Source organism: Oncorhynchus tshawytscha, linkage group LG11, assembly GCF_018296145.1.
Source record: "Oncorhynchus tshawytscha isolate Ot180627B linkage group LG11, Otsh_v2.0, whole genome shotgun sequence".
NCBI classification, from domain to species: Eukaryota; Metazoa; Chordata; class Actinopteri; order Salmoniformes; family Salmonidae; genus Oncorhynchus; species Oncorhynchus tshawytscha.
The window spans coordinates 13481997-13502466 of record NC_056439.1 but is presented as its reverse complement, the minus strand read 5'-3'; the positions used below and the strand labels follow the sequence as shown (position 1 = coordinate 13502466).

Here is a 20470-nt window from a genome sequence, read left to right as displayed (position 1 = left end):
TCGATAAAATTTAAGACGGAATATACTGTGTTCAATACCGGAGAAAAAGTACCAGGAGCACTCACTCATTCACGCACGCCCAAAGACTAGAGTCCTTCTGAGGAATACTTTGAAAGAATACGAATACTTCATTTTTCAAAAAACAAGCATGAAACAATTTCTAAAGACGGTTGACATTTAGTGGAAGCTGTAGGAACTGCAATCCTAATTATTAGACTGCCATAGAAAAGCATTGAAAAGCTCAATGACCTCAACAAAAAACAATCCTGGATGGATTGTCCTCGGGGTTTTGCCTGCCAAATCATTTCTGTTAAACTCACAGACATTATTTTAACAGTTTTAGAAACCAGTGTGTTTTCTATCCAATACTACCATGCATCCAAACGTTTGTGTAAATTTATTGATCGCCCGACAAAACATTATGTACACCTAGCATCAAGTAGCTTGGTCACGAAAATCAGAAAAGCAATCAAATTAATCGTTTACCTTTGATGATCTTCAGATTTTTTCACTCACAAGACTCCCAGTTACACAATACATGTTCCTTTTGTTATTTTTATATCCAAAATACCTCCGTTTGTTTGGCGCGTTATGTTCAGAAATCCACAGGAAAGAGCGGTCACGACAACGCAGACAAATTCCAAATAGTATCCGTAATGTCCACAGAAACATGTCAAACGTTTTTTTATAATCAATCCTCAGGTTGTTTTTAAAATATAGAATCGATAATATATCAACCGCCACTGTATTTTTCAGTAGGAGAGGGAATGGCTGCCCAAACTCTGTTGCGTGAGCAAAACTCATGCGAACACCTGACGCGATGTTATCTTTCTGGCTCATTTTTCAAAATAAAAGCCTGAAACTATGTCTGAAGACTGTTGACACCTTGAGGAAGCGATAGGAAAGGGAATCTGGTTGATATCCCTTTAAATGGAGCAAAGGCAGGCTATGGAACATGGAGTTTTCAAAATAGAAGCCACTTCCTGGTTTGATTTTCTTCAGGGTTTCGCCTACAACATCAGTTCTGTTATACTCACAGGCAATATTTGGACAGTTTTGGAAACTTTAGAGTGTTTTCCATCCAATACTAATAATAATATGCATATATTAGCAACTGAGACTAAGGATCTGGCTGTTTACTCCGGGCACCTTTTCATCCAAGCTACTCAATACTGCCCCTGCAACCTTAAGAAGTTTTAAGAAGTTGGCCGGGGAGCATGTGATGCTGCGGAGCTGAGCAGACGTTAACAAACTGGGCTCTTCAAAGTAATCCTATTATTACCTAAATAACAACGTTGAAACAATATTCTAACATCGGCTGATAAACTGTTAAATACTTACCCAAAGAGCCATGGACAAGAAGGATGAAAAAAACTTAGTTGAATCCCAAAATAATGATAACGCCACAGCTAAGAAGATTAGCATTAGCCTTGATAACTCAGACGACAGTTCAAATCAAATGTTATTCGTCACATGCGCCGAATACAACAGATGTAGACCTTACAGTGAAATGCTTACTTACGAACCCCTAACCAACAATGAAGTAAAAAAACAAATAATAATGAGTAATAAAAATAATGAAAGAGCAGCAGTAAAATAACAATAGCAAGACTATATAGAGGGGGGTACTGGTACAGTGTGCGGGGGTACCGATTAGTTGAGGTAATATGTAAATGTAGGTATAGTTATTAAAGTGACTATTCATAAATGATAACAACAGAGAGTAGCAGCTGTGTAAAAGAAGGGGGGGCAATGAAAATAGTATTGGTGGCCCTTTGATTAGATGTTCAGGAGTCTTATGGCTTGGGGTAGAAGCTGTTTTAAGAAACCTCACACCGGTACCGCTTGTCGTGCGGTAGCAGAGAGAACAGTCTGACTAAGGTGTCTGGAGTCTTTGACAATTTTTAGGGCCTTCCTCTGACAACGCCTGGTATAGAGGTCCTGGATGGCAGGAAGCCTGGCCCCAGTGATGTACTGGGCCGTTCGCACTACCCACTGTAGTGCCTTGCGGTTGGGGGCCAGGCATGATGCAACCAGTCAGTATGCTCTCGATGTTGCAGCTGTAGAACCTTTTGAGAATCTGAGGACCCATGCCAAATCTTTTCAGTCTCCTGAGGGGGAATAGGTTTTGTCGTGCCCTCTTCACGACTGTCTTGGTGTGCTTGGACCATGTTGGTTGGTGATATGGACACCAAGGAACTTGAAGCTCTCAACCTGCTCCACTACAGCCCGTCGATGAGAATGGGGGCGTGCTCGGGCTTCTTTTTCCTGTAGTCCACAATCATCTCCTTAGTCTTGATCATGTGGAGGGAGAGGCTGTTGTCCTGGAACCACACGGCCAGGTCTCTGACCACCTCCCTATAGGCTGTCTCGCCATTGTCGGTGATCAGGCCTTCCACTGCTGTGTAATCGGCAGACTTAATGATGGTGTTGGAATCGTGCCTGGCCATGCAGTCATGAGTGAACAGAGAGTACAGGAGGGGATTGAGCAAACACCCCTGAGGGGCCCTGTGTTGAGGATCAGCGTTGCGGCTGTGTTATTACCTACCCTTACCACCTGGGGGAGGCCCATCAAGAAGTCCAGGATCGAGTTGCAGAGGGAGGTGTTTAGTCCCAGGGTTCTTAGCTTACTGATGAGCTTTGAGGGCACTATGGTGTTGACGCTGAGCTGAAGTAAATTAATAGCATTCTCACATAGGTGTACCTTTTGTCCAGGTGGAAAATGGCAGTGTGGGGTGCAATAGAGATGGCATCATCTGTGGATCTGTTAGGGTGGTATGCAAATTGGAGTAGGGTTTTTGGGATAATGGTGTTGATGTGAGCCATGACCAGCCTTTCAAAGAACTTCATGGCTACAGACATTGAGTGTTACGGGTCGGTTGTCATTTAGGCAGGTTACCTTAGTGTTCTTGGGCACAGGGACTATGGTGGTTTGCTTTAAACATGTTCCACACTGTTGCTCTCAGCAGCCTCTTCAGAGTCTTCCAGAATGCTTGCTAGTCTCCTCCAGGAAATTCAAGATGGTAACAAAGGTCTTTCACTGAAAATGTACAAGTAATTGGCCGAACTCCATTCTTCCATTGATAACCTGAAATCCTCCCTGAATTATCTCCTTTTGAGAACGACTGAGGCTGAGTTACGCATTAGCACAGTTGAAGATACCATCACTCGACATGACCAGGTTATGAAACAGGTGCAGAAGGACAAAGTCGATCTCAAAAACAATGTGGACCAGATGGAGAACTAGAGCAGATGCAGCAATATTGAAGGAGGACAGTGAAGGCTGTGACCCCGTCCGTTTCTTCACTCAATGGATCCCTGATGTCCTTGGCATAACCAACTTCACCAAGCCGCTGTAAATCGAACACGCCCACAGAACCTTAACACGAAAAACCCCACGAGCCGTCCTGATCTGCTTCCTCCATTTCCATGACAGGGAGAAGATACTGCGACTTGCAAGAGCCAAAGGGGACATTAACATCAATTGCAAGAGGGTCATCGCTTTCCCGGATATGAGAACGGATCTCGCCAGACATTGCAAGCAGTTCAAAGCAGTCGCCAAAGCCCTGAAGGAGAAGAACATCACCAGCTACCTCATTCACCCTGCGCGGATGAAAGTTCAGCACAATGGCCGAAGCCATCTCTTCGACACACCGGGAGAGGTGTTTACTTTTCTCAAAGAACTGAACTGCTTTTGATTCACAAAGGTCTATCCTTGGAATTTGATGCAGTTTATTGTTTTTTTTTCTTGTTTGTGCTGTCCTGGAACTGAATGTCTATCTGGAATGTGGATCTGTTTACCCCGCGATTCGGCCGCTACTGTTGATTAGTTCATTTTCAACTAACAGTTATTTTTCCTGTGGTGAGTTGTATTACATTTACAGGAGAGTATATTTTATTTTGACAATATCCACTGGACAAAGCAAATTAGTAGGTTTAGGCCCATTTTCCCCACATTTATGTTTCTCCTCTTCTCCTGAAAAGAGACTCAAGCAGCTCTTATTGTTGACAGTAAAATATTCCGCCATAAATATCTAATCACAATGTTTGTTTTCAATATAGAGAGCTCGTAGGTTTTAGGTTGTAACTTTTAGCCAAAGTTTAGCTAGTAAAAACAAGATGGAAAGTGAGCAACAAGTGTTTTCGTGTTTGATGGTTGGGATTGATTTTAGTCCAACAATCAGGGTGGATGGGGTTTATGTAAAAAAAAAAATATATGTTTAACGTCGTTTCCTTCCTAAATTGACACACAAGTCACTGAAACATTACCTGACTATTTACATGTGAGTGATTACAGATCACTGCACCTGTACGTAGCCCATCTGTAAATAGCCCATCCAACTACCTCATCCCCATACTGTATTTGTTTATTTATCTTGCTCCTTTGCACCCCAGTATCTCTACTCGCACATTCATCTTCTGCACATCTACCATTCCAGTGTTTAATTGCTATATTGTAATTACTTTGCCACGATGGCCTATTTATTGCCTTTACCTCCCTTATCCTACCTGATTTGCACATACTGTATGTAGACTTTTTCTACTGTATTATTGACTGTATGTTTGTTTATTCCATGTGTAACTCTGTGTTGTTGTATGTGTCGAACTGCTTTGCTTCATCTTCACCAGGTCGCAGTTGCAAATGAGAACTTGTTCTCAACTACCCTACCTGGTTAAATAAAGGTGACATTTTTTTATTTTTTTTATTTGAAACTCAACCCATGCTTAATCCACTAAAATATGTCACATTCAATGTAAAAGGTCTTAATTAACAGCCCGGTTAAGAGGAAAATATTCTATACCTTAATAAATTAAAGACTGGCATTGTGTTCTTACAAGAAACATATCTTACAGCCAGTGAACAGAAGAAATTAAAGAGGGAATGGGTAGGACAAGTTTTTGCATCCTTAACTCTATAGCAAGAGGAACTGCAATTTTGATAAGTAGACACATCCCCTTCTGTGTCAGCAACAAGATGTCTGATCCCTCAGGCAGGTTTGGTTTGGTGCAGGGGCAAATATATTTTGGGTTTTGGACCTATTGAATATTTATGCTCCTAACTTCGATGACCATATGTTTATTCAGAATGTCTTCCCTCAGGTTGGTCAAGCCCCACCAGGATGGCTACTGGCTGGAGGAGATTTTTGTTTAGATAAATTTCTTGATAGGTCCTCTGATAAACCCTCCCCTCTTACTAAAGCCACCAAGCTCACCATGTCATTTATGAAGGATCTCAATTTACTAGACATTTGGAGACCGATGCACCCACAGGATAGGGCCTACTCTTTTTTTTCACACCCACACAACACACACACACACGCATAGATAACTTTTTGCTATCAACCCAACTGTTTCATTGAGTGTTAGATACCGATTATCTCCCCAGATTGCTACTCTGGTATTTTCAATCTCCATTCCTACCAAGGAAAATTTAGCATATAGATGTAGACTACATTCTACACTCCTGAAGCAACCTGTATTTTGGCATTCAAAGATTCGATCAATATTTTTACTTTGACAAACAAACCCTCTGCTACTGACAGTTTCATTCTTTGGGATGCATTGAAAGCCCACCTGAGGGGACTGATCATTGCCTATAATAAAGGGTTGAAGAGAAAACACAGTGCCGAACTGAATGTCCTTGTATCTGCCATTTTTGAGCTAGAGAAAACCTACCTCAGAGGCCCGACTAAAGACCTATACAGTCTTATGGTAAATAAAAAACTTAAATATAATATTCTGAACACATATCAAGCTGAGAGGGCCATCACGAAATCAAAACAGCGTTATTACGAGCTTGGAGAGAAAGCTCACAAAGTATTGGCATGGCAACTGAAAGCAGAGGAAAGTAAGAGGACAATTAATGGAATAGACACACTTACTAATGAGATATTTTTCGACCCTACTGAAATTAATGATACTTTTAAGAAATATTACGAGGACCTCTATACTTCCCAGTCAACTGATAATCTATCAGAGATTGACTATTTTCTCTCCTCTCTCAACCTCCCATGCCTGTCAGAGGAAGACAGAGAGCGCCTGAGTGAACAGTTCTCAATCCCTGGAGGCAATTAAATCTTTACTTTCTAATAAATCTCCTGGGAAGGATGGCTTCCCTCCAGGAGTTCTGTAAAGAATTTAAGAAGCTGTTGGTACCCTACCTTATGGAGGTACTTAAAAAACCTGGGGAGGACAACTACTTTCCAGAGACTTTTATTCAAGCTGTAATTCACATCTTACATTCACAAATTACACTACAGTAATTCACAAGAAAGGGAAAAACCTGCTAAAGTGAGCCTTATATAGACCGATCTCACTCCTTGATACATATTGTAAACTGGTCACCACAATGCTATCCAAGGGACTGGAGTCATGCCTCCCCCTGTTGGTTAACCCAGATCAGACTGGCTTCATAATTAACAGATTATCCTCCAATAATCTCAGAAGGTTCTTTGATATAATTCACCTTGCTAACAAAAACAAAATACCCAATGTCACAGCCAAAAAGGCCTTTGATAAGGTTGAATCTCCATATCTCTTTCACGTTTTGGAAAAGTTTGGTTTAGGCACAGTGTTTGTAAACTTGATAAAATCACTCTACAAATCTTCTACAGCTAGGATTAGCTAGGATTACTTCTTCCTCTTTCCCGCTCTATAGGGGAACAAACAGGGCTGCCCTATTAGCCCTCACCTCTTCGCCCTTACCATCAAACCATTGGCTGAGGCCATTAGAACGTGCCCTGACATACATGGCTTTGAGATGGGCCCACAGACCCATAAATTATCACTTTTTGTTGACGACCTTATCTTATTTTTAACCAATCCAGAACATTCCCTCTCAAATTTAGAGAACCTATTACAGTATTATATTTATTTCTCTGGATTTAAGGTACATTTTGATAAAAGCACAATCTTACCGTTGTCTGTCTTTGACTATCATACCATCAAGGATAAGTTTCCTTTTAGATGGTTGCTTATGGGCTTCACATATTTGGGCATAATGGTGGATGGTCACCTGAACAACCTCTATAAACTCAATCTGGCCTGCTTGTTGCAAAAGGTGGAGGGGTGACCTGTGTAAATGGATGGAATGGACTTGTCTCTCACTCTACTGGGTAGAATTGAATGTCCTGCCCAGATTTCTATATTTGTTTCAATCTCTCCACATCCCTGTACCCGCAGCATTCTTTTCCTCTCTCGACAAACTGACCAGATGGTTTATCTGGCACAGTAAAACCCCTAGGGTTAGCCTGGACAAACTGACCCTTGATTACGGTCAAGGTGGCTTAAACCTCCCCAATTTCAGAATGTATTACTGGGCTGCGCAGTCTAGATTTTGGGCAGAATTGTTTTACAAATGGGACATGAAATCTAAAAAAATCACAGACAACCCTTTTTTTATGCATTATGTCCTGGCATGGTGCAAACTGCCTGAGCTGTTCAGACGAGAAGGATTTCTTTCCCCTAAAACCCCTCTATGGAACAATATAGATTTATTACTATGTTTTTCCAGAATAGTAACTTTAGAACATGGTCTGACAAGGGTATCACTCTTCTTGAACATTGTTATGAGGAGGGGATTCTTATCTCCTTTGAACAGCTGAAACAGAAATATCACTTGTCTAACAAGGATTTATTTAGTTACCTACAACTACAACATTTTATTAGTGTGAATCTCAAGGGCCAATGGAACTTACCTAACAACTCTGACATGCAGACCAACCACTGTTCAAGACCATTTCCCATGTTTCTGATATGCTCTTTTGTCAGGACTCCCACTGCCTGAGCTACATAAACCCTGACTTAGATGGGAAAAAGATCTGGGTATTAATCTTGATGAGGGACTATGAAGTGACCTATGCATGGTGTTACATCCACATTGAACTTCAGATACAGACTGATCCAGTTTAATTTCCTCCATCAGCTCTATATCACCCCATCTAGATTGCACAAGTTCAACCCTGATATCTCCTCCCTATGTTTTAGATGTGGCTCAGATGAAGAAACATTCCTCTATTCCACTTGACAGTGTTCAAAAACTACACCGTTTCTAGCAAGGGGTATGAAATACCATATCCTGAATTCATGGGGTTGCATTCCCTTTAGACCCTGTCTATCTACTGGGTAACTTTACTAATTCCAGTCTTAGGCAAAGCCATACAATAAAGCTAACAGAAATATTGCTAGCGATTGCCAAGAAATGTATTGCCTTGAAATGGAAATCAGATTGTAACTGGCAGGGGGGTATCTGAAGTTAATAGTTGTATCCCACTGGAGAAAATTACTTACTGCTTTGGTCACAAACACAAATTACACTCACCTGAGACTAATGCAGATGCACTAAAGTTAACATTAGCTATCTAACTGCACTTGATGTAAACAAAATCAAACACACCCAGTTTGGCACCCACCCTTAGGTACACACTGCTACCATTATTATCTTTGCTGCTACTGCTAGCTGATAGTCCACCACAAACTATAGTCGATGCGCACCCTGCTCAGCAGCCTCCTTCCCCACCTACATTGACAGCGCTTGTTTTCCGATATCCAAAGTGAAAATGAGGAACGAATAACGCCGATATCGGTTCATTTCTCCAAACTCAAATAAACAGAAAACGGATAAACAAGCAGTGGTATAGTTATCCGTCTTCTTGTTTCACGTAGGATATCGGATGGCCACAATATACACAGAACTCAAAAGCAGGTTGCTTATCTTTTCTTTTTTGGCTATCTTGAGGATTCAGTTCTTAAATCATGGAAAATAACTGTAAATACATGTAAATGGCTGATATTATTTTTACTTTTAAAGAATGCACAAATAAATATTTTCTTGTTTCTGGGCAAGGCACATGCCAAATATTTCGAAAATGTGCCTCAGCCCTAAGGCACATGCCAAATATGTCAAAAATAAACAACAAAAAACAAATGATATACAGCGCTTCAAACACAGGCTTCAAGCAGATTTTATCTGATGTCTTTTTAAATGGATCTTATCACATATCTGATTTTCCATTACATATTTGCCATATACACTGATTATTAGGAACACCTCCCTAACATTTTGGCCTCAGAACAGCCTCAATTCGTCAGGGCATGGACTCTACAAGTTGTCGAAAGTTCTTAAATCATGGAAATCATTCTTTATTTCTATATTTCCACTGTAGCTGGGCTGTCTATAATATATCTGTAGGCGCACAGGATGTTTTCCATGACGACTGCACAGGTGAATACATGATAACAGCCATCCGTCTTCTATGGCTGTGTTTAACTTTAGAAACTCATCACTTATGAAGTACTTTGCCCTGCTGACACATGGATCCTTCCCTGGTTGTGGTGTCGTCTCGTCAGGCGTAGGTAGTGTAGTGTACATAAAAAAACACCACATTTCGGAGTTCCATGTTCAACTGACCTCTGACATTATACAAGTGCCTCAGACACCCCTGAAGCTTTTTTCATGTTCTTTACATAATGCATTTTCTCCTCTGCAGTGAGTTCCTCATGCATCTGATGTAGGCCGTTCTCGTCTGTACATATTTTAAATGAGTCAGGTTTTAGCAGACGGTTTCCCTCCTTCCCACTTCGGCCAAAATGAAGTTGAATGTCAAACCACACTTTATTCACCAAACCCTCAGTTGTTTCGGTGTCCAGAGCCTTGGATTGTTTGATGAGCGGCATGCTGTTTTCAGTTACGGCTGCGTGATGTATCCCTTTTTCTACACACCAGTCAGTGAAGCAGGTTTGTTTGTCAGTGAAGCCCACTTTGTTTCACTGTGTTCTTTTAGTTTTGGTTTCTCTCAAGTTCATCTACACTCTTATTTTCTACATGGGCATGTCGAGCTGTTGATGACGTAGCCATTTTAGCATGGGAAAAAGCCTAAACGTCATAGTCATGGTGTTACATCTGCTCCGGCCACGCCCTCTTCTGCTCATCCTGTGTCTCCTTGTGACCTGCCACCGCTCTCTCTCCCACTCCCCCTCTGTGTGCGTGTGTGATTGTGTGGGCGAAGACAGGTGTGCTGGAGTCAGAGCAGATCCCCACCAGCTGCAATCTGTTCCATAATCAAGACCTCTACAAATACTCAGTCCTGCCACTTCCACACTGCCAGATCGTAATCTCTGCTCAGTCAGTCTACGTTTCTAGCCGTTTGTTACTATTTAGATCCTGTTATCCTGTTTTCCTTGCCTGACACGGTTTTCCTCTCCGCTACAGTTCTGCCCGCTCTGACTGGTCCCTGTCTCCAGTCCCACGTCTCCTCATCCTGCTACTCTGCCCTGGATTCCCCACTCTACTGTTCCCTTGGATTCCCCTCCGGACCTGCTTACCCCTCTTGCTCCAGCCTCAGCTTCCACACTTTGTTTCCTGCAACCCGCCTAAGCTTCCCCTGGCCTGCAGTTAATCTTTCCCCTGTGTTTCAATAAATACCTTGGTTACTTCATCCCATTCTCCTTGTCTGAGTCTGCTCTTGGGTTTCCCTGTTCCACTCCAAGTAACACATACACATGGCTGAATTCTGTTTTAGCCAATCAAGATCCAAACGACCCGGTTTATAAATACTGTAATGTTTACTGTAGTGTTTACAGTTAACTGTAGTATAAATACTGTAGTAAAATAACTGTAGTATATACTGTAGCATTTACTGAAGTGTTTTTGCAGACTACATTTTATTCAATTTGTTTTCAGACTTTAATGTAGCATTTACTATGGTGTTTTTGATTTATTATCTTTGACATAGAACTGGATGTATTCTCCTTGAGGAAACATACTAGAGAAACACTAAAAGAGCAAATTTCCCATAACCTGTAGGTAGTAGGACTGGGGGTCTGAATGGATAGTTCAGAGCCTCTGCTAATTTCTATAACCTGTATAAAACACAATATGGTCTGTACTTGGCATGTAGGTTTCTCACTAATGGGTGCCATACATTGGGATATGTGGGAGGGGAATGGTCAGGGTATATGCAAATTCAATTTATAATTTATTTACTATAGTTGAAAAATGGTAGTGTTTTTGCAGACATTACTATAGTATTTACTATAGTATTCTACAGTCTACTACAACATTCTATAGTACGTACAACACATGATCAAGGGGCACTACAATGTGTAGTATAGTATTCTACAGTTTACAACAGAATTCTACAGTAATAACTGTACTATTTTTTTCATGTTTGTGGTAAATGGTTGATATTTGACAGTATGCCAATGTCTATTACTGGGGCGAACATATCCACAGTCACACAATTAGTGCTGGGCAAGAGCAAACATCTGCACCCCCATGTTTCCCTAGGAACAGGAAACTGTGATATTAAGACCTTAAGGATATTTTTACCGTGGCAGCCACCATTGTCACCGGCTTAGTGGAGACGCGGATCGACAGAGACGAGGGCTCTTGTGCCGACAGCACCACGCAGCCCCGGAAGCACAGGCTCCTGTCCAGCCCAACCGACATCCACTACACTCGCCACGTCCGTCCCAGTCAGCAGCTCTGCCTGTGGAGACTACCATGGAAATGATGTGTGACCTAGGATTTGAAGCAGCAACCTTCTGGCTTCTGACCCACCTCTAAGTGATAATCAATGTATGGTGAGTATTTGGGCGTGCTTCGCCCAGGTGGGTGCAACACAATGGTGATGGATGAGATTACTTATCCCTACAATGTAAGCCTAAAGCACTTTGACCACTTGCAAAAACACTTTATATATCCCTATTAGTTCAGTTTTATATTGTTCTCACTGATCTGTAGATGAGGGCAACTTCTACCGGGAGCTGGTAGACACTAGATAGAGCAAAAAGCGATACAGATTTTTACTGGACATACGGTCCTTTATTTCTCAATCATTCTTTGGGATGTGTACCAATCCAGCAACCCCGGGTCCATTCTGTTATACCGCAGCTAGTCAGTGTGATGTCCTTTAATGGACAGTGGTACTAATTCCCATCACTATAAACAGGACAACATACTATGTGGGCGGTGGATCAAAGAATGTTTGCACTTTGTCATCCTTCAACCCTCTTCCAGATTCAGCATGGCACTGGGAGACCACACACACAAGCAAGATAGGGGTTTAAGAAAAGGAGTGGACGTCCATCTTATCTGTCAACCCTCCACACCTGCCCAGACAGTGAGCTCAGCTAGCTCACCTCTCTGTGGGGGTCAGGGCACCACTACCACAAACACTAAGCATAAATGGAGGCTTTCACTTCATCATCGAGGAGGCTTCAAAGCCAACAATTGATAGTTGAAAAATAAACTACACACAGTATATTAGCAGTGCTCATAGTCTCTGGTGCCACCCAGTTCTGGTCGGCTGCCAAATAAGAAGAAGAGCTATCTGTCTTCTCCTTACTCATCGGAGGAGCCCAGAGGATCAGTGTGTGTGTGTGTGCTCTGGGCGGGTGAATCATTTCACTGCCTTGACTGAAAGATGAGTAGCGGTGAGAGGATGAAAGCAAGGAGTGTGTGTGTGTCTTACACTCAAACTTACAAAAGAAAAAGACAGACAGTCGACTCCATCTTCAACTCACTCTTTTAAGACCCCACCTGCAAAGCCCCCCCCCCCGACCACATCAAAGTCCCTCTAAGAGACTTTTCTGGGCAAACTCATCTCTGTGTTACCCGACGGGTGAATCTGACTCACTCTCAACACATCTGCCCTGTTTTCCATCATTCCCAACCCCTATCTGTCATCTCTGACAGTGGAGGTGTGAGGCTAAGGTGGCTCCATAACACCCTTTACTGTAAATGGAGGGAGGGGAGAAATGGTGGCAGGTAGGGAATCATCTTTTCCATTCAAGCCAAAAGGGGTTACTTACCTGTGAGGCAGCTGCTATGCTATTGATGTGCAGGGCCGTGACCCTGAAGATACAATAGAATGGTTGTGAAGGAGGTGAGGAAGGGGGGCTGGGTTTGTTTTTTAACTGCAGGCTTCAGCGCTCGCCACAGCGCCTCAGGCAAATAGGTGCTGAAATGTATTTGTTGTGTTACTATTTTTTAAATTATTATTCTATTTATTTTTGGAGGTGGGGTATTCTGCATTGTTGGGAAGGGCCCATAAGGAATAATTTCACTGTTAGTCTACACCTGTTGTTTACGAAGCATGTAAGAATTATAATTTGATTTGAATTGACATTGTATGGAAGGAAGTGAGTTATTTTACATATTTGGTGTGTGTGTGTTGCTTCACATTGTCTATCTATCTCACCTCTGATTCGTTACAGCAGAACACATCAGAGACTCTGTAGAAATCGGAATGCAAGTCTGGAATGGCTGGCGCTGGGTTGAAAATGGTCTTCACTGTAAGATATAAGAAACAGTATCTATATATACAGTGCCTTTGGAAAGTATTCAGACCCCTTTTTTTCCACAGTTTGTTAGGTTACAACCTTATTCTAAAACTGATTACATTTTTCTCTCATCAATCTACACACAATAACCCATAATGACAAAGCAAAAACGGGTTTTTTGAAAGTTTTGCAAATTTATATAAAAAAAGAAATATTACATTTACATAAGTATTCAGACCCTTTACTCAGGACTTTGTTGAAGCACCTTTAGCGGCGATTACAGACCTCATGTCTTCTTGGGTATGACACTACAAGCTTGGCACAACTGTATTTGGGGAGTTTCTCCATTCTTCTCTGCAGATCCTCTCAAGCTTTGTCAGGTTGGATGGAGAGCGTTACTGCACAGCTATTTTCAGGTCTCTCCAGAGATGTTCGATCGGGTTCAAGTCTGGGCTCTGGCAGGGCCACTCATGGACATTCAGAGACTTGTCTCGAAGCCACTCCTTGGCTGTGTGCTTAGGGTGGTTGTCCTGATGGAAGGTGAACCATCACCCCAGTCTGAGGTCCCGAGTGCTCTTGAGCAGGTTTTCCTCAAGGATCTGTCTGTACTTTGCTCCGTTCATCTTTGCCTCGACCTGACTAGTCTCCCAGTCCCTGCCGCTGGAAAACATCCCCACATCATGGTGCTGCTACCACCATGCTTCACCGTAGGGATGGTAACAGGTTTCCTCTCCAGACCTGATGCTTGGCATTCAGGCCAAAGAGTTCAATCTTGGTTTCATCAGACCAGATTATATTTTTTCCCCTGGTCTGAGAGTCTTTAGGTGCCTTTTGGCAAACTCCAAGTCCAGTCATGTGCCTTTTTACAGAGGAGTGGCTTCCTTTTGGCCTCTCTAGCATAAATTGATTGATGGAGTGCTGCAGAGATGGTTGTCCTTCTGGAAGGTTCTCCCATCTCCACAGAGGAACTCCAGAGCTCTGTCAGACTGACCACTGGGTTTTTGGTCACCTCCCTAACCAAGGCCCTTCTCCCCCGATTGCCTAGTTTGGCGGAGCGGCCAGCTCTAGGAAGAGTCTTGGTGGTTCCAAACTTCTTCCATTTAAGAATGATGGAAGCCATTGTGTTCTTGGGGACCTTCAATGCTAAAGAAATGTTTTGGTACCCTTCCCCAAATCCGTGCCCTCCTATGGGACAATCAGCGACAATTCGGCTTAAACATAGTAAATAGTCCCTTTTAAACCTGTTTTATATTCAGATGTATATCAAAACTAATATCTGGATTCATAAAAAGAAATCACATACTTCACATACATCAGCTATAAATGGCAAAAATTACATTAGCCATTGTAAACCTGCTACCCTAATTTCCACAACGTCTGACGACACAGACTTTCCCTTTACAACTATATGCCAATCAGAAACTCGTGGAGTTCTCTTTCAGTGGGTACAATGGCTTCCATGGGGTTCACTCTGCAGGCAAAGCTCAAGTTGATGAATGCTATAAAAAGCAGCCCTTTTAAAGATCAAATTAGAATTTCCTGGACAAGAAAAAACTGCCCAGAGACAGAGAGGTGGCCTTACACATGCTCTGTTCTTCAACTCAGGTTTCTCAATGTGTTTGTGTTTGTATTCCTCTATGTATGAGGTGTACCCTATGCATGCGTCATGCTTATGTGTTTGGGAAGAGCATCAGCATGTGGGTGAGCTCTAACCTTGTGTGTGCGTGCGTGCTTGCGTATATCCCTCTATGTATAAGGTGTAAACCTATGCGTGCATGTGTGTTTGGGAAATGCATCAGTGGTAGGGTGAGCTATACAGTGGGGGAAAAAAGTATTTAGTCAGCCACCAATTACTTATTTTCCACCATAATTTGCAAATAAATTCATTAAAAATCCTACAACATGATTTTCTGGATTTTTTTTCTCATTTTGTCTGTCACAGTTGAAGTGTACCTATGATGAAAATTACAGGCCTCTCTCATCTTTTAAAGTGGGAGAACTTGCATAATTGGTGGCTGACTAAATACTTTTTTGCCCCACTGTATGTAGCCATGTTATTTTTACTTGTTATTGTTATTAACTGTGTATTTATGCCTCGTGTCACTATTTATATTTTTATTTTATTTTGTATCTTTAACTCTGCATTGTTGGAAAACTCCGTAAGAAGTTTTGTTGTTTATGAAGCATGTGACAAATACAAATTGATTTGTAACCCGGTATGTGTTTGTGAGGTGTAATTCTCAGGGGGAAGGGGGGGGGTCTAGCCCAGCACTTTGGATTTGAACGATAATTCATTTGCTTTAAGGGTTTAGGGTATTTTCATTCAAATCGGGTAAAACGTTTAGAAATTACAGCACTTTTAGTACATAGCCGCCCCATTTTAGGGGACCAAAAATATTGGGACAAATTCACTTATACAGTGCCTTCAGAAAGTATTGATATACCCTTGATGTATTCCAGACTTTTTAGATACTTCTGAATTTCATTTTCAATACATTTGCAAATATTTCAAAAAATATGGTTTCACTTTGTCCTTGTGGGGTATTGTGTGTAGATGGGTGAGGAAAAATGTAAATGTAATGCATTTTGAATTCAGGCTGTAACGCAATCAAAAATGTGGAATAAATCAAGAGGTATAAATACTCTCTGAAGGCCCTGTGTGTGTATTAAAGTAGTCAAAATTTTAGTATTTGGTCCCAAAACGTGTTTCAGATAATTTTGTGCCCAATAGAAATGAATGGTAAATAATGTATTGTGTCATTTTAGAGGGATTTTTATTGTAAATAAGGATAGAATGGAACAGTATGAAACCACGTTTGAATCCGTTCCAAATATTCAATTCCAGCCATTACAATGAGCCCGTCCTCCTATAGCTCCACCCACCAGCCTCCACTGGTTTCTAAACACTTCTACTTTAATGTGCTTGCTACCATGATTACGGATAGTCCTGAATGAATCGGGAATAATGATAAGTGAGAAAGTTACAGATGCACAAATATCATTCCTCCAAGACCTCTCACCATTACAATAACAGGGGAGGTTAGCATTTTGGGGGGGAGTATGATATTTTTGCCTCTAACGTTCTCACTCATCATTTCTCACGATTCATTCAGGATTACCCATAATCATGGTAGCATCCAGATTAATGTAGAAGGGTTTAGAAAATATTCTAATTTACAATAAAAGTGACTAAAATGACACCATTAATTTACCATTAATTTATTAAATGATTTATATTGGGCACAAAATAACTATGTATGTGACTAATTTAAATATCTCCCTGCATGTATTTACTCTAAAGGCCTTTTGTATTCTCGCATGTCTGAAATAAAACCCTATTTTGTATCTGTGTGTGAGTATGTGATTGTGTGTGGGTGTGCTTAAGTGAGCAGCTGCGTAGGTTTGCTCAGGGCTTTGGCCACCTTGGGCTCAAATCAAAATCAAATCAAATCAAATGTATTTGTCACATACACATGGTTAGCAGATGTTAATGCGAGTGTAGCGAAATGCTTGTGCTTCTAGTGCCGACAATGCAGTAATAACCAACGAGTAATCTAACTACGACCTTATACACACAAGTGTAAAGGAATAAAGAATATGTACATAAAGATATATGAATGAGTGATGGTACAGAACGGCATAGGCAAGATGCAGTAGATGGTATCGAGTACAGTATATACATATGAGATGAGTAATGTAGGGTATGTAAACAAAGTGGCATAGTTAAAGTGGCTAGTGATACATGTATTACATAAAGATGCAGTAGATGATATAGAGTACAGTATATACATATACATATGAGATGAGTAATGTAGGGTATGTAAACATTATATTAAGTAGCATTGTTTAAAGTGGCTAGTAATATATTTTACATCAATTTCCATCCATTTCCATCATTAAAGTGGCTGTAGTTGAGTCAGTGTGTTGGCAGCAGCCACTCAATGTTAGTGGTGGCTGTTTAACAGTCTGATGGCCTTGAGATAGAAGCTGTTTTTCAGTCTCTCGGTCCCTGCTTTGATGCACCTGTACTGACCTCGCCTTCTGGATGATAAGCGGGGTGAACAGGCAGTGGCTCGGGTGGTTGTTGTCCTTGATGATCTTTATGGCCTTCCTGTGACATCGGGTGGTGTAGGTGTCCTGGAGGGCAGGTAGTTTGCCCCCGGTGATGCGTTGTGCAGACCTCAATACCGGCCTTACGGTTGTGGGCGGAACAGTTGCTGTACCAGGCGGTGATACAGCCCGACAGGATGCTCTCGATTGTGCATCTGTAGAAGTTTGTGAGTGCTTTTGGTGACAAGCCAAATTTCTTCAGCCTCCTGAGGTTGAAGAGGTGCTGCTGCGCCTTCTTCACAACGCTGTCTGTGTGGGTGGACCAATTCAGTTTGTCTGTGATCTGTACGCCGAGGAACTTAAAACGTACTACCCTCTCCACTACTGTCCCATCGATGTGGATAGGGGGGTGCACCCTCGGTTGTTTCCTGAAGTCCACAATCATCTCATTTGTTTTGTTGACGTTGAGTGTGAGGTTATTTTCCTGACACCACACTCCGAGGGCCCTCACCTCCCTGTAGGCCGTCTCGTCGTTGTTGGTAATCAAGCCTACCACTGTAGTGTTGTCCCCAAACTTGATGATTGAGTTGGAGGCGTGCATGGCCACACAGTCGTGGGTGAACAGGGAGTACAGGAGAGGGCTCAGAACGCACCCTTGTGGGGCCCCAGTGTTGAGGATCAGCGGGGTGGAGATGTTGTTACCTACCCTCACCACCTGGGGGCGGCCCGTCAGGAAGTCCAGTACCCATTCGAGACCCAGCGCCTTGAGCTTGATGACGAGTTTGGAGGGTACTATGGTGTTAAATGCTGAGCTGTAGTCGATGAACAGCATTCTCACATAGGTATTCCTCTTGTCCAGATGGGTTAGGGCAGTGTGTTTGCGATTGCGTCGTCTGTGGACCTATTTGGGCGGTAAGCAAATTGTAGTGGGTCTAGGGTGTCAGGTAGGGTGCAGGTGATATGGTCCTTGACTAGTCTCTCAAAGCACTTCATGATGACGGAAGTGAGTGCTACGGGCGGTAGTCGTTTAGCTCAGTTACCTTAGCTTTCTTGGGAACAGGGACAATGGTGGCCCTCTTGAAGCATGTGGGAACAGCAGACTGGAATAAGGATTGATTGAATATGTCCGTAAACACACCAGCCATCTGGTCTGCGCATGCTCTGAGAACGCGGCTGAGGATGCCGTCTGGTCCTGCAGCCTTGCGAGGGATACACGTTTAAATGTTTTACTCACATCGGCTGCAGTGAAGGAGAGTCCGCAGGTTTTGGTTGAGGGCCGTGTCAGTGGCACTGTATTGTCCTCAAAGCGGGCAAAAAAGTTATTTAGTCTATCTGGGAGCAAGACATCCTGGTCTGTGACGGGGCTGGTTTTCTTTTTTGTAATCCGTGATTGACTGTAGACCCTACCACATACTGTACCTCATGTCTGAGCAGTTGAATTGCGACTCTACTTTGACTCTATACTGGCGCTTAGCTTGCGGAGGGAATAGCTACACTGTTTGTATTCGGTCATGTTTCCGGTCACCTTGCCCTGGTTAAAAGCAGTGGTTCGCGCTTTCAGTTTCACGCGAATGCTGCCATCAATCCACAGTTTCTGGTTTGGGAATGTTTTAATTGTTGCTATGGGTACAACATCGGCAATGCACTTTCTAATGAACTCGCTCACCGAATCAGCGTATTCGTCAATGTTGTAGTTGGACGCAATACGGAACATATCCCAATCCACGTGATCGAAGCAGTCTTGAAGCGTGGAATCAGATTGATTGGACCAGCGTTGAACAGACCTGAGCGCAGGAGCTTCTTGTTTTAGTTTCTGTCTGTAGGCAGGGAGCAACAAAAAGTCGTGGTCGGCTTTTCCGAAAGGATGGCTTATATGCGTCATGGAAGTTAGAATGACAATGATCCAGGGTTTTACCAGCCCTGGTTGCACAATCGATATGCTGATATAATTTAGGGAGTCTTGTTTTCAGATTAGCCTTCTTTTAAATCCCCAGCTACAATGAATGCAGCCTCAGGATATGTGGTTTCAAGTTTGCATAGAGTCAAATAAAGTTTGTTCAGGGCCATCGATGTGTCTGCTTGGGGGGGAATATATACGGCTGTGATTATAATCAAAGAGAATTCCCTTGGTAGATAATGCGGTCGACATTTGATTGTGAGGAATTCTATGTCAGGTTAACAGAAGGACTTGAGTTCCTGTATGTTGTTATGATCACACCACGTCTCGTTAATCATAAGGCATACCCCCCCGCCCATCTTCTTACCAGAAAGATACTTGTTTCTATCGGCGCGATGCGTGAAGAAACCAGCTGGCTGCACCGACTCCGTTAGCATCTCTCGAGTGAGCCATGTTTCCGTGAATTCACAAGCATTACTCTGGACTGTGGTTGAACCATCCTCCTCTGGTGATGTGGTCGATGTCAACAGATGGCAGATGGTTCTCAAGATAGGGGCGAGGAAGAGGGTGATAGCGTTGGCCGTACACCTGAACTGGCGGTGCCTCTTTAGTTTACACTGTTTTCGATACACAAGCATAGATGAGAGAGACAGATGAGAGTGGGAGTAATTAGGGAAAGAGGGACCAGAGTATTTGAGTATTTGAGACAGTGCACAAAATTGCACAAACAATAACATGTGTGCCCAATACACTTGACATTACAAGAGGGTTGGGGTCAACTCTATTCTAATTCACTCAAATCAAGGTCACTACAGTAACAAATAATGGTACTACTGGACCTAGGCAAATCAAATCAGGAAGTAAATTATAAGTGTAATAATCTGTCTGTTTACAATTGTTGGAAAAATTACTTGTGTCATGCACAAAGTAGATGTCCTGACTGACTTGCTAAAACTATAGTTTGTTAACAAGAAATGTGTGGAGTGGTTGAAAAACTAGTTTTAATGACTCCAACCTAAGTGAATGTAAACTTCCGACTTTGGGCCGAGTAATTGTCTCTTTATGGTTATGACTGACTGAGACATTAGGGACTTGTTGGTTATTATGGGACTGCTCTGCAGGGTTGGGGTCCTCCATTACCATTTAGTCAATTCTCAGGAAGTATAGTGAAATTACAATGCAAATTTTCCTCATAGCCTTTTAAAGTGCAACATTTTAATTTTTGTTTACTTCCTGATT

At 42.3% G+C, this 20470-nt stretch overlaps 1 pseudogene; it reads right to left on the bottom strand.

Moving 5' to 3' along the window:
- The window catches only part of LOC112262426, an 86062-nt pseudogene that overhangs the window by 44332 nt on the left and 21260 nt on the right, over nucleotides 1–20470 (bottom strand).